This window comes from Phascolarctos cinereus, unplaced genomic scaffold, assembly GCF_003287225.1.
Source record: "Phascolarctos cinereus isolate Bilbo 61053 unplaced genomic scaffold, phaCin_HiC Scaffold_5;HRSCAF=322, whole genome shotgun sequence".
Lineage (NCBI taxonomy): Eukaryota > Metazoa > Chordata > Mammalia > Diprotodontia > Phascolarctidae > Phascolarctos > Phascolarctos cinereus.
Window position 1 is genome coordinate 179,704,981 of NW_027555958.1, and position 19,365 is coordinate 179,724,345.

A 19,365-nucleotide genomic window follows, 5' to 3' on the forward strand; every position below is an offset into this window, starting at 1 on the left:
AGTCATTTGACGCTGTAAGTTACCTCCCTGACATAGACTGGATGTGAGTCCACTTGGTGAGAGAAGTGTGTCAAAAACTTTTTGGAAGATATTTTGTGAAAACTGTAAAAAAGTCTGGCTAATTATTATCAACTGATAATCATGGGTAAAAGTACATTGATTGGGCTTTATGAGATACAGAGTTAGGTCATCCCCCAATACCCCAATACCCCAATTAGAGCCCTGAATAACGTACTTAAACTTCTATCTTCTTGATTCAATTAAGGGGTTTCCCCTGCTAATTTAACCTTGAGTTAAACGGAGTCTCTTAATCTTAATGCAAGTGGGGGTTGGGATAGTAGCTCCAAAACTCTACTACCCTTCAAATCAACAAGCATGTATTAAATTCCTACTGAATGCAAAGTACTTTGCTAAGGTATCTAGAGGATAAAAAAGCCAGGAAGAGGCTTTGCTGTCAAGAAGTTTATAATCTACATGAGAGATTAACAGTACACAAATAACTATGACACAAAATAGATTATCTGCTTACGTGATAGGTGGGAGGAAAGATAGTGTGAGAGATAAGAGGAAGAGCTCATTTCCAGTTTTAGGGAATAAGGAAAGTTTCATACTTTCTCCTGGTTTGTCTGTATGTCTATATGTCTGACTGCTCCTTCTAAGAATTCTTTGCTAACTCATCATCTATACCATAAGGGTATTTCCCAAGATCCTTTCCTGAACCTTCTTCTCTTCTCCCTCTATATATTTTCTCTGATAACTTCATCAACCCACATGGGTTTAACTACTATGACTATGCAAATTACATATATGTATGTGACACTTAAGTGAAAGTGATGGGTCTAATCTCTGGGAAGAAGTCAGGGCTGAAGCCATAGGCTTGGTAATCACTAAATAGCACTGATTGCTAAAATCACAGAAATGTGTGAGGTGATTAAGGATGATACTGAAAAGAAAAGAAAAATGTACCAAAACAGAACCTTATTTGAATAGAATCACAGATCTCTAGATTTTAGGTTCCCATGGTGAGTGATACTGAATACTCAGGAGCACTGGAACAATCCAGGGGGCTGGTAGCAGCCTCTGGTCCAATTGGGGATAGTGAATAAAAATAAGGGGGCAGTGGAAGCATAAGGAAAGAAGAGAAGATGAGAATATCTTGATAAACCATTCATACATGTTTCATCTATTATGTAACAGAGTTAAAGTCACAGTGATTATTACATTATTTTCCAAATAAACACATAAAATGCAAGTTATAACTGATCAGTGGTCAAGTCCACCAACATGTCTTAACAAGCCAGTGTTGGCAGATGAAAGTGTCTTTCTTGCATTGTCAGGAAGTCCAGCATGCATCAGCAAGGATATGGGCATGTAATGACTTGTTTATAATATGGTACTTTATGGTTACATGATGCAATACTGCATCATCCAAATTTAATGGAGGAAAAGACCATAAATTTACAATAAATGATTAAACTTAAGATGTGTCTTTTTTTAATTATATTTTTTAAATGACGCAAATTTCAAACATACTGTTAAAGGGCTAAAGAAAGTAAACTTTCGGGGGGCAGAGCACCGAGTAATTTTTTTTAAAAAGGAGGTGGTAGGCCAAATAAGTTTTGGAAGCCCTGATCTAGAGTTTGAAAGACCTCAGAGGCCATCTGGATCAACTTCCTCATTTTATAGATAGGTAAACTGAGACCCAGAGATATTATTAAGCATCAGAGGAAGGATTTGAAATGTCATCCCAGTCTGACTCCAGAAGCAGTATTCTTTCTATAATATGATGATACTTCACTTTGGAGACATCTACATATAAGAAATGGGAAAAAGAATTGTCAAAAGAGAGAAGGTAATGAGTGGTGAAATTGCAAACCTTATAGCAAAGGGTTGAAACTGAAGAAATAGAGGGGAGCACCAAAATTCAAGAAATAAAATTATTATAGTGCAACAGTAGGAGGCTAGCTTATATTAGATCATGTGAATTTGTGGTAGACTCAACCACTACTTCTAATTTTCTCTAGCAATGATCCCCACACTTGAGTAACTATAGTGAAAATGAATAATGAGGGTTATCCATTAACAGAATCAGAATGGCATAAGGTCATGAGAGATGTTAGATTGTTAATAGAGAAACTAATGTTATGCCTGAAGAAAGTAAAGGTCAGACAAGTGTAACTAGAACAAAGTGTGATGCACTTAGAATGATTGATGTTTATAAGGGCAGGAGCAAACTGAATAAAATTAATTATCTATCCCACTCCATTTAAAGTAGATAACAAAACAATATTATGTCCTGATATCTATGTTGGATATGAACGATCAATCAAGCAGAGATATGACCTAGGTGTGAACAAGGACTAAACATCTCCATTAAATTGTGTATTTATACACATATACCTATATTGTATATATACACATCTAATACACACACACACACACACACACACACACACACACACACACACAGAGGCAACTAGGTGGCCAATGGATAGCCCTGGGACTGGAGTCAGGAAAACCTGAATTCAAATCTGGCCTCAGATACTAGCTCTGTGACAGGTCACTTAACCCTCTTTGCCTCAGTATCCTCATCTGTAAAATGAACTGTAGAAGGAAATGGCAAACCACTCTAGTATCTTTGCTGAGAAAAACCAAAATTGGGTCACAAAGAGTTGGACATGATTGAAACAACTGAACAACAACAACATACATATAAACAAAGTATACACAAAATAAATACTAGGTAACTTTGGCATAGAGGCACTGCTGGTTGGGGAAGATGGTGTTTTCAGGGAAAAGCTTATGAAAGAGACAGTTTTTGAGCTGAGTTTTGAAGGAAATTGCATTCTAAAGGGCAGAAGTGAGGACAGTGTGTTCCAGGCATGGTTGACAGCCTTTACAAAGGTATAGAGATTCAAAAAAAAAGGGCAGGGGTTGTATTTGATCCTCGAGACAGTATATAGCAGCTCACTCTTAAGCCAACTAGTGCCTTCAAGCTTAAATTTATTTTTTGAACCTTATTTCCTGATCTCCAAGACTTGCATCCCTGTCAGACACCTCTTCCTATGTATAGCTTAGTGCTAGAAAGTCTGTGTGGCAACCTGTTTAATTCCCCAAGTTGGGATGTCATGCCCTCAAACTCATTTCAGGTGAGCTGTGCCATAGAACCATGTGGGAATTTTCTCTTGCAGCATTGGGGGGATGGGAAGACTCAGAATGATTTTCAGCTACAATGCAAATAAATTTAGACAAACACAATAACTAAGGCCAGGGTACAGGGAAGTGTGGTTCATTGTCTATAGCCTGCCTAGTCACATTTCTAGCTTTCTTAATCTTTGAGTCCACTCCATACCTGTGCACCATTTCAGAGCTAAAAAGGCCCTTAAGGATGATTTCATTCATCTTATTCATTTTACAGATGAGAAAACTGAGACCCAGAGATTGTGACCTCCTCAATGTCAAGTAACTATCAAGCATTAGAGCTGGGTTTACAGCCTAGATTTTCTAGGATGCACAGCCCAAAGCATATTTTGCTAAATCAATCTGTATCCACAATGCATAGCTTGAAAAAAAAATGGAAAACTAATAAGGAGCAGCTGGAATAAATTAAAGGCACTGACAAGTTGGAAGTAAGACATAAGAGATCCTATGGGGAAAATCCACTTTTAAAATGTTTAAATGCACTTGTCTAACATGTTGCTGAAAGCTGCAATCTTCCATTTTCCATTAACAATTCCATTAATTTTCCCTTAATGATTGAAATTGGCTGTCTCTTCTCAGGCATGATGCCATAAAACATTTGAAGAAAATGGCCCCATTTTCTCTTATTCCAGAAATATGAAATGTGCAGTGCATTTATGTGTTATGAGAGAATATTAATGCTGAGAGCTCAGGGGATGTTTTCTCCCTGGAAATTTTAGAGTACAGCTCAAAAACCAAATTCATCCATTTCTTTTCAAAAGACCAGGAAGTCTATAGAAGGCAGCTGTCAAATCCCATTATGCTTCAGAAATTTACATTGCATTTACAAAACTGAAATTCTGTAAGCTGACCTTCTTTTTTACATCATTCCTCCTTTTGCCCTTTCTTTGTACCCTACAGTCTGCACAGAGAATTTAAGAAGCATAGGGAGAACGTGAAGGTAACTTCAGTGTCTTATATCTTATAGCATAACTGTTAATAGGATGAGACCATCCTACATAAATGCTTTTTTAAAAAAATTATTTACTTATTATTTTATTTGTCCCCAATTACATGAAAAAACAATTTTTAATATTTGTATTTAAAATTTTGAGTTCCAAATTTCTCCCTCCTTCTCTGCCCCCTTCACTGAGAAGGCAAGCAATTTGATATAGGTTATACATACCTCACAATGTTCCTTTTTTAAAAAGTATTTATTTTTAGCTTTCAACATTCACTTCCATAAGATTTTTTTTTATGGCTAGGCAATGGGATTAGGTGACTTGCCCAGGGTCACACAGCTAGTAAGTGTTATGTGTCTGAGGCCGGATTTGAACTCAGGTCCTCCTGAATCCAGTAGTGCTCTACCCACTGTACCACCTAGCTACCCCAACAATGTATTGTTTCTAATCCATTCTGCTATCTGCCTCTGTTTCATGAGTAAGCTTATCACATTCACATATACAGTTCTGATTACTAACTGTATATTTCCCTTCATCTTATTTTCTTCGGTTTATCCTTCTCTCTTTTTTTATCCTGTCCTCTCTCTCTCTCTCTCTCTCTCTCTCTCTCTCTCTCTCTCTCTCTCTCTCTCAGGCAATTGGTGTTAAGTGACTTGCCCAGGGTCACACAGTTAGTAAGTGTCATGTTTGGTCTGAGGCCAGATTTGAACTCAGGTCCTCCTGACTTCAGGGCCAGTGCTCTTTCCACTGTGCCACCTAGCTACTCCTCATAAGATTTTGAGTTTTAATTCTCTCCTCTTCCCTCCCTCCCCCCTCTCCAAGACAGCATGCAATCTGATATAAGCTCTATATATACATTCATATTAAACATATTTTCACATTATCCATATTGTAAAGAAGAATTAGAACCAAGGGGAGGAACCACCCAAATGGTTTTAAAGGACCTTTTGACCAGAGAGCATCTTGCTGTCCTTAGAACAGAGTCAAATCATATATCATTTAGAAGTCAAAATCCAAATGTGTATACATTCACCAAATAGCTGCTGAGAGCTGATAGGGTTAGCTCTTTCAGGCAGGTAGTATGTGTCCATTTTACAGATAAAACAACAAAGGTTTTGAGAATTTAAATTACTTTTCCAAGATGATACAGCTAGCAAGTGGTGGCAATGGAACTCAAACCCAGATCTTCTATTTCCAAGTTCTGTGTGTAACACTGTATTGCATGAAAATGCTTCAGAATCCTTTTTATGTTTTTAGAAGCATCTAGGTAGTACAGTAGATAGAGCGTTGGATCTGGAGGCAGGAAGACCTGAGTTCAAATCTGGCCTCAGATACTTACTAGCTGTGTCAAGTCACTTCACCTCCATCTGTCTAAGTTTTCTCATCAGTAACATAAGGATAATAATAGCATCTCCCTCCCCAGGATGTTGCAAGTATAAAATGAAATATTTATAAAAACACATTATAAATGCTAGCTATTATTTTGTAAGTAAACTTCCCTATGGATTTCAGACTATTAGAATACTAGAGGATTTTTTAAGGCAGATTAAAAAAAATAACTACTAAGATTTTGACTTCAAAATATTGAACCATTTCCAAAAGCTACAGTAGTGATTTGGGGTATGCTTAGGGGCTAAGGTATCCACCTCACTCTCTACCCTTACAGAGCCACTTTGCAGACCAGAACTGGCACAGGGTGGATAAGGCTTTGAACTGGGTGCCAGTATCTAAGAAGGTGAAATTCATCCTTCACAATCTCAGAGCACAGGACACATGTCTGGGCTGCCAACCTAAGGCTCCCCTTCCCACTCAAGGCAGATTGTCTCCATCGTGCTAACATCAGCAACAGTTAGTATCAGTATGGTGCTCACTGGTGAAGGCAACATGTGTCAGCCACTGCCTCCTTCCTCTCCCCTCCACAATAAATTCAGACCTAGTCTTCCCATTTCCTGGTCCTTCTTTGCCTTCCTTTCCGCTTGTGCCCAATTACATTGTCAATAAATTCCCCTTCATCCTAGATATCTTCCTAACTTATTCCTGCAATATTCTGTTTTCTCAGATTTCTCCACAAGACATCGCCTCTCTTGGTATACTCCTCAAGATTGACAGCTTCTTCTCTAACATTTCTCTGACATACAGGACCAGGAGGAGGAATAATTGCTCTTCCCCACTATACCTTTCAAATTCTTCCTCTTCCCCTATCACTCAGCAACATCTTTCTTTCTTTAGAGTTTGCTCCATCCTGGACATATTTTTGTTACTGTCATGTATGGACCAATAGGTCACTCTCCCTCCTCCCCAATAAGTTTGGGATCTGATTCAGTTTTTTCCCCACCCCACCGTGTGTTCCTTTGAGGAGTCTAGTCTCCTAGTTCCCCAACATCCTTGATTCTCACACCTTCAATCCACGTTAGTCACACCCAGGAGTAATCATTCCTTATCCCACACAAACCCTTTCTCCCAATCATCCCAACATAGTCAAGTAAATCTACCCTAGGTGCTGGGATTCATGGCTACATCTCTGGCACTGTACGCATGATGGAACTTTAAACCTGGAAATGTAAGGGTTGATGCAAAATGTTCTCAAAAGAAACTATGCATTATTTGCCTTCTTTTATGCAGTTCAATCCATTGTTATAAAAACACTCAAGTGAAATAAACAATATGGAACTCACACCCCGGAATTAGTTCAAATTAAGAATTACTGCACAGACTTGTCTTTCTGGTCTGAGCATTGTAAATATTTTGTTGGAGGAGATAAGACATGACATTGTGAAAGGGGCTGATTTTGTTTTTACTTTTTCAGATTATTTGTTATTGTTATGCCATTGTTTTTAGTGACATCTAATTTATAGACAAAATTGTTGGAAACTCTTTTTCTCTCCTTTCTGGGCTTTTTCTTGTTATTTAATCAATTTTGGTTAGTCGTTAAAAGCCATGCAGGCTGAAAAAACAAATCTTTACCCAAGCCGTATATAAAGATATATACATGTCACAACACCATCGAAGAGTAACACCAATTTCTCCTGTGTCATCAAAGGAAACAACAACAATGCTCAAAGTGATGTTGTAGGATGTTAGAAAAACACTCCGCTAGACTGGACATGAAGAGACTTGAATTCTATTTCATCCTAATCCACAAAGATGGTATAATTTGAAGCTATAAAGAAACTAATCCAACCCCTTTATTTGATAGAAGAAGAAACTAAGGCTCAGATAGGTCAAGCAACTTCCCTATGATCACACAGCTAGTAAATCTCTATGGGATTTCAGCCCACATCTTCTGGCTCTAAAGTCCAGCACTATACACTTTGCCATTATTTCTGTAACTTACTGCATGACTTTGGGAAGATTAGTTACTCCTCTATACCTCAGTATTCTCATTTCTAAACTGAGCTGATAGGACAAGATGATCTCTAAGAGTCTATGATTCTAAATAACAAGGATGAGATACGTCTTACCACCCAGCAGCATTTATGCAATCACAGAAGACTCAATGCTATTAAGTATGTAAACTATACATCAAGGGACGACTTGGTCAAAGGGGATTGTTTTGTGTTATGCTCTTCTTTTCAGTAAGTTAAATAAACAACCAATATTTATTAAGCAGCTATTACAGTGCATAACCATCTAAGCTCTGTGGAGTGGATTACTTGAGAGCAGGGACTATTTCTTCCTTTCTTTCTTTCTTCCTATCTTTCTTTCTTCCTTTCTTTCATTTTTGCCTTTTCATGCCCAGCACCTAGTACCACGCTTTGAACTTAGCCTAGGAGTTTAATAAACACTTCATTTGAAATGAGTTTAAAAGTAGAAGATAACATGCCTGTAAGTTCCTCATGATTTAGCTGGAGGAAGACAAGGTAGATATACAATAAAGCAATTAATGGATGGCAATTGCACAGAATGAGACAAATGTGGTACCCTTTCACACTTCAAGTTGTCTTCCTTGGTTCTATAATGAATACTTTGGGAACTGTTTCCAGCCATATAGTCAGTCACTTAACAAGCATTTATTAAGCGCTTTTTTGGTGCCAAAGACAAAGTGATGGCATACTGCCTGAAGGGCTTGGCATTTTGCTATGATGTAGAAAGCCCTAAATGGTTTCTTGATCTTCCCCCTACCCAATTAGAGTTGTAAGGTCTACATGAGTTAAAAGCTTCCACTTCAGCTTCTATTACTTTGATTATGCTCTGTTCCTAGATTCCACGTGGTGGGAGATGAGAGATTGGTCTGTGCTCTTTCCTCCACCCTCTTACTACTTCTACAACTGCACTTAACTAGACAAGCTGGTGCTTGGACCACTAGCTTCCTATTCTGTTTTGTATTTTCTTTCCTAAGTGCAGCATTATACGTCATTCCACGTCTAAGCTTCGTGGTGTAATTATGAGTTATGAGATTTAGAGACCTGGAGGCCCACTAGGGCTAGCTACAGTCAAAGGAATTTTTTATATCAGAGGATGACTTTTTAGATGGAGCATATACCATTATTTATTTAGAAAACACTGAAACAAGGGGCAATATAAAATGCTAATTAGCAGTTCTTCAAATTGATTTACATTTTGAAGAGTTTTCAGTATTAGCCTTCCAGTAGGCTACAATACTACTTATGATTTAACTTACTGAATTCTGTTTAAATCATTCTGTTAATGTGCCCTATTTATCTTTTATGTTTAGTATTCCTCTTTTGTGCATAGGAATAAACTACCTGTCCCCTATTTGACTTATATTGTACACTGAGTATCTTTATACTCCTTTTTGGAAGAAACTCTGGATATGAGCCTACTTTTAAGCTTTAACTCTCTCTTCAAATGGATATGGACACCTGATCTATAATTTATAGTCTTAGTTGCCCAGGGTCATATACCCAGTAGGTATGAGTCAGAGCTTGAAACCAAGACTTTCTAACACCCAGGCTAGTATTCTGCTCACTACATCAAAGCTTCTTAAACTGTGGGTTGTAACCTCATACGGGGTTGCATAACTGAATGTCGGGATCATGAAAAATTTAGCAACAGTAAAAGGTTCCTTAACATGCAATGACTAAAAATTAATTCAAAATCAAATGCATAATGAATCTGAGGTGCTTCTGGTACCACTTCTCTGTGTTGCATTGCATGACTTCGTTGCAACCCTTGGTTCATTGCAATACACAACATGCACACTTTGTACTGTACATGCCGTCACACCACAACGCCAATGAATGCTGCCAGAAACATTTTGGCTCAGATTCAAGACTACCATATGTTATAAATTTCAGTGTTTTTTACTGTACATACAAAGTTTTCTTCTCCTACATAAATATAATGGTTTAATTATGAAAAATAAAGACTTTTAATATTTTTCCACCATCATTCCTCAGCATATATCAAATTAGTATATCTTTGGATTGTGTAGTGTCAGAATGTTTGATTTTTAAAATTGCTGCTATCGCCTTCTTTTACAGAAACATAAGTGTTTAACTGCAGCAAGTAAAGACAAAAGCCATTAATAGTATTTCTCCACCATCACCACTGTATGTGTATGTAGGTATGAACACCAATTCTTAAAATTAAGCATAAACAAATATAATTTCATAAACTAAAGCTAGTATTTATTTGAGAAATTATTAGCAATATTTATTTATATTTTAGGACAAAAATATTTTTGGTTATGGTAAGTGGCTAAATTTAAACAAGAGGTAAAAATGTTAATGAAAATGCAACAGAGTCTTTGCTACCAAGTTGTAGTGCACCTAAGTTGACAAGAAAAAGAAAATATGTCAAATCATTTTTGTAATATAGATTTACTTTTAATAATGATGATGGTGTGGAAAAACCTCTTTGCTTAATTTGTAATGAAGATTTGGCTGTGGAGAGCATGAAACCAGCCAAACTAAAATGACATCTTAATGCCAAGCATGCAGCATACTGCAATGAACCAAAGGAATATTTTGAAAGACTTTTAAAATCTTCAGATAAAGAAAAACAATGTTTTGAGAAATTTGTTACTGTCAACAATTTGCACCTTACAAAACTTATTTAATTGCAAAAACTAAAAAGCCCTACATGATAGAAGAAGATATCATGTTACCTGCTGCTATTAAAATGTCTGAAATAGTTCATGGGAAAAAGTATGGGGATGAAATTCATAAAATTCCTTTATCAAATGATACTGTTTCCAAAAGAATTTCTGAAATTAGTAGTGACCATTTCGGCAGCTTAATACCAGACTTAAGGGTAGCCCCAAATTTGCAATTCAGTTAGATGAAACAACCGATATTTCTAACACGGCACAGATGTTACTTTATGTAAGATATGTTTATGAAGGAAGCATACATGAGAAACTATTGTTATGTCACTCTTTACAAGGGCACACAAATTGATGAATTTTTCACAAATGCAGGTTTAGAGTGGAAAAATTACATTGACACCTGTACAAATGGTGCTGACGCAATGATGGGAGAGAATGTTGGTTGTGTAGCAAAAGTTAAAGCTGGTGGCAATGAACGTTATCACTTTTACTCACTGCATGATCCATCGAGAGGCACTCATAGCCAAAAAAATATCACCAGAGTTAGATGTTGTGCTTTGCAATACTATCAAAATCATTAACTACATTAAAAGTTGTGCCCTTAACAACAGTTTGTTTTCAAACCTTTGGAAAGACATGGGCTTTAATTATAAAAGTTTATTACTATATGCAAAGGTAAGGTGGCTCTCAAAAGGGCAAAGTTTAAACAGATTATTGAAATTGAAAGATGAAGTAATATTTTTGACTGAACAGAAATCTGATTTTGTTCATTTTTTTCATAATGACTTCTGGCTTTCAAAACTGTGTTATTTGTCAGATATGTTTGAAACACTCAATAATTTAAACATGTCATTTCAAGGGAAAAAATTGCAACATATTTACACTAAAAAATAAAACTAAAAGTTTTATTTAAAAAGTTGACATATGGAAGAATAGGGTGGAAAATGGTTCTTTCGAAATGTTTACAGCTACAGATGATTTTATAATTGAAAATAACCTTCCCAAAGATGTAATTGTAAGAGTTATAATTGATCATCTGAAGTGCCTGGAGACATAGTTTCAGAAATACTTCACTTCAAATTTTGATTCTAAAAACTAAGCTGGGTTCATAAACAATACTCAATTGAAATTTTAAAAAATGTCAGTCATCTGTCATTAAAAGTTCAAGAAGAATTTGCCGAGTTCTCAAGCAACACAGTTTTAAAACTTGAATTTCCTACAAAAATTGTTAAATGAATTTTGGCTTGGGATTAGGACAAGATTTCCAATAATTTCTGAAATGGCCCTAAACATACTTCTGCCATTTCATACTATGTATTTATATGAGGCAGCATTCTCAGAATTGGTGATTATAAAATCAAAATATCAATCAATTCTGAAAAAGGTTGAAAATATTCTACATCCTGCAGTATCAAATATTCTGCCAAGATTTAATTCTTGATGTAGAAATAAAGAAGCATATTTATCCCATGAGTATGCAAATTTTCTTTCACCTTTAATAGATGATAAAATTATATGTATACCAAAGAATTGTTTTAAAATTAATTTCTTTATGATTATCAATAAATGTTTGATTTTTATACCTGTCTTACATACATATATACTTAGGGTCACGTAAAAATTTCTCAGGCAAAAAGGGGTCACAAGTGAAAAAAGTTTAAGAAGTCCTGCACTACATCACAGTGTCAAACATTTATTAAGTGTTTTGTTGTGGCCAAGATACTGTGTTAGTCTCTCAAGATACAAAAGATTATATACCCCAGGTGGTAGAGCAAATGTTTATATGTCTGCTCTCACTATATATTTGAAGTAAATATTACTTTTTAAAAGCTAATTAGAATGTTAAATGGTTAAATGGAATTGGAGTGCAGAGATCCTAAAACTTTGACTTTTGGATGTTGTGTGCCATGGTAGTCATTGTTACTTATACAAAAGGGAAAACAAAAAACTAAACAAATTGCTAGTCAATTTCCTTCATATCCTATAATGCAGAAAAATATTAATCAGTTCAGGGAACACAAACAAAAGACAGAAACTCAAATGGAGATTTAATAAAAATCTCTAATAAGAAGTGGGTCAAATAACAAATCATAGGAAATAATTAGTAATTGTGAAAGAAAATTATAATGATGAAACAACATACCAAAATTTCTGGAACACATAGCTGAAGCAGTCCTCAGGAAGGAATAGCATATCTCTGCAAGCAAACATTAACAAAACAGGCAAAAAATAAGTATTAATGAACTGAATATACATTTTTAAAAATTAGAAAACCAACAAACAAATTAACCTAGAATTAGGAGAAAAGAGGAGATATTAAAAATTAGAGGAGAAACAGATGAATTGGAAATCAAAATAATCTATAGAAATGATAAGGAAATTTGAAAGCAGGTTCTCTGAAAATACTAACAAAATTGATAGTCCTTAATCTAATTTGATTTTTTAAAAGAGGGGGGGAAATAAAATTTATAAAATAGTAAATGAAGAGCATGGAATCACAACAAAAGTAGGAGAAATTTTAAAAAAACATAATCAGTATCTACTATGCTAAATGTTAATAAAACCAAGAACACAGAAAGAATACTATCAAAAATATAAAATACCCAAAGTAATAGAAAAAATAGACATCTTAGATAACCCAATCTCAAAAAAGGAAATAGATCTAGCCACAAAGGAGCTACCAAAGAGAAACATCTTTAGTCTTGATGAATTCACAGGAGAAATCTACCAAACTTTTCAAGAACCATTAGTACCAATAGTATACAAGTTATTCTCAAAAATTAAGGAAGAAAGCACCCTAGAATATTCCTTTTATGAGATATATATAACACTAATAGCTAAACCAGGTGAGGATAAAGCATAATAAGAAATCTAAATCTACATCATTAATAAATATTGATTTAAATTTTTTAATAAAATCCTGTCAAACACAAAACAGCAATATGACCAAGTTGGATTTAAACCAAGGATGCAAAGATGGTTTAACATTAGGAAAACAATCAACACAATTAATCATATTAGAAACAAAAATAAAAACATTTAAAATCACATGATTAGTTCAATAGGTCAAAGGAAAGCCTTTGACAAAGTACAACACTCATTTATGTTAAAAAAAAAACTACAAAGTATAGGCAGAGAAGGACCCTTTTTTAAATATAATATAAAGTATTTAACTTTTTTAAAAAAGCATCATCTGTAACAGGTATAAAGTAGAACTGTTCCCAATAAATAGGGGAGTAAAGCAAAGATGCCCCATCCCCCCTCCACTATTATTTAATATATTTCTGGAAATGATAGCAATATCAGTAAGAGAAGAGAAAGAAGTTGAAGGCACAGAGACAGGCGAAGAAGAAAGATTATCCTTTTTGCTGATATGACGGTTTATGTAGAAAATCCTAGGTGATCAGCAAAGATTGATTGTCTCAAAATTAAGATAATAGCTTCAGCAAAATTGCAAGCTATAAAGCAAACTCTTAAAGTACATGGAATTTCTATATAATAACAAAATAAGAGACAATAACATAAGGGCAAACCCCTTTATAAATAACTACAAAATACATATTAGACTGAAAGCCATCCTTCAACAAGCAGTCAAAATATTTAAATAAATAAATCTCAAAAGAATCACAAACTATTCATAAATACATGAAAGAATGCTCTAAATTACTACTAATAATAAAAATGCAGATCAAAACAACCCTGAGATTTTACCTCACACCACACAAATTGGCAAAAATGATAAAAGTTGGTAATATTGTGAGAGAGGTTGTGGGAAGATAAGCACACAAGTATTTTATTGATGAAAGTGTAAACCATTACAACCATTTAGAGAGCAGTTTGGATTTATGCAAATAAAGTGACTAACATGTTTAAACCCATTGACCCAGATATTCCATTACTAAACTCATACCCCAAAGATGCCATTGATAGAAGAGAGTTCTTATATACACCAAAGTATTTGTAGGAGCATTTTTTGTGATAGCAAAGAATTGGAAACAAAATAGATGTCCATCATTTGGGGAGTGGCTAAACAGCTTGTGGTAGCTAAATGTAGTGGAATATTATGGTGCTATAAATAAATAATAAATATGATGAACACAGAGAAGCATGGAATTATCTATATGAACTGATACAGAGTTAAGCAAATCAAGTTAAGAAAACAATATATAAATAATTATAACAATGTAAATGGTAAGAATAACCACAAAAAAACAAAAGCAAATTTTGCAAAATTATACAGAATAAGTATGGTTTAAAGAGATGTGAGAAGACACTCCTACCCCACCACTTTGCAGAAATGGAAGGTCCACAAGTGTTGCATATTCCATATATTTTCAGATTTTTTTAATATATTGATCAATTATGCTGGGCTTTTTTTTTCTTTTTTTTGTCTTTTGTTATTTAAAAAAATACTATCATATGAGATGGCTCTCTGGGACAGGGAAATAAAAAGGATCCTTAAGGGAAATTATGATGATATAAAAAAACAAATATATCAATAAAATCTTATTTTAGAGAAAGAATATTGAGCCATGGGATACTTCATATCCTTTCTTTTTATTCTTTGAAATCTAATTCCCCCAAATATAGTGGGCATGTCTATGTTTATTTTTCCTCACCATCTCAGTTATGTGTTCTAAAATAGATTGGTTACATCAGCCCAAGGTTCCTATTAATTCAACTCCAGCAACCAAGTCCTCCCTATTGGTCAAAATCAGATACAAAATATTTGTTTGTGCTTCCTCCACCTTTTGATGAAAGAATTCATTGCCACCTTTTGAAGCAAAGCTACTGCTATTAGTATTATTGTCACCATCATCACCATTATTTTCACCACCATCATCTCAGAATATTTGTTAACTATCCATCACATGAATCTTTTTTACTAATATTTTCTGCATTCAGGAGCTTTTATGTTAAAGACTAGAATGAAAGAACGTACTGTTGTTTTTTAAAAAAAAAAATAATACTATTTCCACCAAAATAATCTAGCCACTAATTAGTTAACTAAAAGCTCTATTAGCCTCTGATGACTTTAAAATTAGAAAGTCAATAGCCATTTGTGGTGCAATGAGACATGTTCACTTAAGGCGACATGCAACTATACCTATGTCCATTCTACATCTGTTTATAACTGTGGGTACCAAAGAAACATTCTATCAAAATGTGAAATCATGAGATAGCGTTGGTTTGCTGGAATAAACCACGAAGCACCATAGTGACATGAACTGAATACTGGATTTGGAGTGAGAGGACCTGAATTCAAATCCTGCATCTGTTGGCATGATCTTGGACAAAACATTTAACCACTCTAGACTACAGTTTCCTTATCTATGATTATAAACTCTCAGAATCCTTATTTCAACTTTCAATCCCACTTAGATTTTCAAAGTTTGGCTAGCTACATCTCCTTATCTGGGTCCTGGGAATAACTGAGGGATCAAAGGTCATTCTCTAATGCTATCAATTCAATTCCCCTTTGGTATGCTTGCCCCCCAAGATTATCAGTTAAGAATCAAGTTAGCCAGACAATTTCAAGTCATTTTTCGAAAACAGTGTTTACTAAGAACGATTGACACAAAATATCCACCCCCAAGTCTATGAAATACTCTCCCATAAATACACACAGAGTCCAGGGAAATTTTGGCTCAAGCCCAGAGAGAGAATGAAACAAAGGGATATCTCATAGCTCTTTGTTGCTGTCCTTTTCTCCCATTTGTGGAGTACTCAAGAAGACTGTCAAAAACATGGTGAAGCTGTGCCCTATTTACCTTTGGTTCCCAGAGCAGTCACCTCTGCTACCTGATCCAAAGATGCTATTTAGGACCTTTATGGAATAATACATAGTTCATTATCCTCCATACCCTTCAAAACATAAAAGTTCTCATGTAGACAGAAGGGAGAGGAGATCTGCCCGAGACTAAAGCTAAGACCTCTCCTTCCCCTCACTCAGCTACTCTTCAAGTGTGTGCAGGAAATCCACATTTGCTCCAATTTCTAGAATTCAAGAATTCTGATCCTTTACCCTATAACAACCTTTCAAAAACCTGAAAACACCTATTACATTCAATTTCCCTCCCCCCTCCAAAAAAATCTCCTCTATTGCTTTAACCAATTATATATGTACCTGTAGATAGATCGATAAATAGTGTGTCCATGTGTCTATACATACATATGTGCGTGCACACACACACACACACACACACACACACTTACACACATGTTCCCTTTTTTGGATGCCCTCTAGCTTGTCCATGTCACTTGTAAAACTTGGCACCCGAAACTGGATAAAATATTCAAGGTAAGGAGAAAAGCACAAAACATGTTTTCAAATTCCCCTAATGTTTTTCTCAATATAGAGACAATGATTTTGAGAAGATTACAAGTATGTTTATTCTCATGTTAAATTTATACCCAATAACTGTATAACATTACCCCTATGGAGCTCAAAAGTGTGATTATGATTATTATAGAAACAAATAATTGTTGTAACTGTGCTAATAAATTAAAAGATTTTTTTAATCTAAATGAGTTCTATTTTTAAATGCTGAGGTTCATAGGCAAGAAGGAAGATACACAGCCCCATCCACTAAAATGTAAGTTCCTTGAAAACAGGGACTATATTTGCCCGTCTTTGTATTTCCAACCTGGCACCTAGTAAGACTTTATTAATTGCTTGTTGGTTTTCTGATTTATTTTAAAAATGAATACTAAATGTCAACTAAATGTCAGTTTTCCCTATTCCTAGTGGTAAATATCTAGAAATTTGGAAGGGACTTTATTGATCATATTGTTAAACTTCCTCATTTCATACATATATAAACTGAATCCCTGAAATCTGAGTCTCAGGCCACTACTAATAAAAACTTTAAAAATCTGAGGTTATTTTTTCAAATATTCTGGTTCTCTACATGAAAACAAGAGATAGAAAGCAAACAACTAGGAAGCCATTTCTTTTTCATTACTCTTTGTCTTCCATTTGGTAAATTGTTACAAAGACATAAGGTATATAAACTGCTGCATATAAATGTAACCCAAGTTCTTCTAGGTATAACTGGCTGAAAGAAAGATTCTAACTAAACCAAGCTTCATCTATACAATCTTAATACCACTGAGAAATTTGCCAAATGAGGCAAAAAGATAAAAAACTGAGGAGAATGAAAAAAAAAACAAAGCAGAGAGAGACAGAGAAAAAAAGACAAGAGAGAAAGACACAGAGACAGAGAGAGAGAGAGAGAGAGAGAGAGAGAGAGAGAGAGAGAGAGAGAGAACAGCAAAAGTTTGGAAGCTGGAACTGAGAATAGAGGCAAATATCTGACTCCAGAGTTTGAATTAAGGATAGAGTCAAACACTGCTCTTGGCCTCCTAGGCCCCAACTATTCCTACTCTAGGCTCAAGATAATGTGGAGGATACTGCTATCCTTTCTCTGAAATTACCTTAATGCAAACTCATGAGTGGGGAGAGGAGAGGATGTTGGATGCTAATAGTAGTTCTCTTCTTTAAATTGTACTATACAAAAACTCATGCTGAAGGTTGAAGGTTTCCACACAAATATTTGCTCCTAGATCATCAGTTGCTCTACTTCAGACCAAGGAATAAGGGTACTTCATGGCTATCAGGTGCCACTCCCCTCTTGGGCTCCTGAGGTAACTGTGAAGCAATAGCTCTAACTACAAAGCTGTATTATGATGTAGTGCTAGCATTCTAATAGTGGGAAACAAATGTTACTTCAAAATCTTGATGTCTTCAGAATATATCGAAGAGTCAAATAAGAAAAACAGATGTCATGGGAATAGATTATTTCTGTTCTAGGGTTTTTAAGAGGGGAAAATAAGGGAACATAAAAAAGCAATACACTGTGTATAAAGGAAGAAAAGGGGGCTAGAATTTGCTATTTCTCATAATTGAGGTTTGTGATAAGAAGAGTATCCAACATGGTTGGAGAGATTGGGTATCAGACAATGTCACTGTTATCTGAAAGGGACAAATGATCATTGAACACGCACACATGCACATGTAAAGAGTTTCATTTAGAAATTCATCAAACTCAATAAGAAAGCAAAGCAGAGGTTGTGGGGGGAAGGAGATATTAAGAGGAAGGATAATACCCAAGAATGAGTAGCCACAAGGAAAACAAAATACCTTATTCTGAAGATAGGAGTAAAAGGTAGGGAGAAAAGAAAAGAATTGGAACCTAAGACAGTGTCATAGATAACAATTTTTTTTTATCATATAATGGTTAAAAAGGATATGTTTATTTTTTCTCTTTCTACATCTGTTTGTGAATTATTTTTGTTCTAATGCACTTTTTTTTGCAATTGAGGAATGAAGGAACAAACTGTGGTATATGAATGCAAAGGAATATTTTTGTACAGTTAGAAACTACAAAAAAGGCAATGATGCAGAGTGAAGTGAGTAGAACCAGGAAAACAATTTATTCAAGTACAGCAATATTGTAAAGAAAAATAACTTTAAAAGACTTAACTCTGACTAATGTAATAATCAACTGTATCTCCAGAGAAATTATAATGAAGCATGTTACCCATCTCCTGACAGAGGTGAAGGATTCAAGGTGAGGAAAGAGACATATTTTTGGACATAGTGATTATGTGGATTCATTTTGCTTGACTGTGTTTATGTGTTACAAGGTTCCTTTCTTTCTCTTGATTTTTAATGGGAAGGGAGCAATAGCAGTAGTGATACCCAAAAAAGATGGCCATTGGAACATTTTAAAATAATGAGCAGGAGAAAACAAAAGGAAGTTTAGAAGAAAGCATAGAAAAATATGACAGTTTTGAAAATAATACATATATATATATTACTTTCAAAACAATAAATATTTTAACAGCATGGCTATGAGGGAAATTTTTTATTGTAAACATGAATGCAATCAGGATAAACCAATTCATAAAATGAAAGAGGGTAGAATGGATTAGAAAGCAAGCCCCCCCAAATTTGCTATAAACAAAGAAACATGTAGCCCATATATGTCCTAAGGATCTTTATTTTGACTCCTACTACAACAGACATCTCTCAGATCCTAGAGCACAGTACCTGGCACATAATAGATATTATATAAAATTTTATTCTCGTCCTCTTCCTTCCTTCCCCTGAGCCAGGCTACATCTCCCACTCCAAGTTCAATAGATAGTCCTGAGTAGTAATGAGTAATTCTTTAATGCTATCAACTCAATCTTCTACCAGTGTGCTCC

At 35.0% G+C, this 19,365-nt stretch overlaps 1 long non-coding RNA gene across 1 annotated transcript in view; it reads right to left on the reverse strand.

Moving 5' to 3' along the window:
- The window catches only part of LOC110200911 (uncharacterized), a 55,740-nt gene extending 37,982 nt beyond the window's left edge, over positions 1-17,758 (reverse strand). Inside the window, exons 1-2 of the long non-coding RNA XR_002322336.2 lie at positions 17,590-17,758; positions 12,296-12,349 (exon numbers count right to left, since the gene is read on the reverse strand). This is a non-coding gene — a long non-coding RNA (uncharacterized LOC110200911). The remainder of the gene's footprint in view (positions 1-12,295; positions 12,350-17,589) is intronic.
- Positions 17,759-19,365: the final 1,607 nt, after the last annotated feature.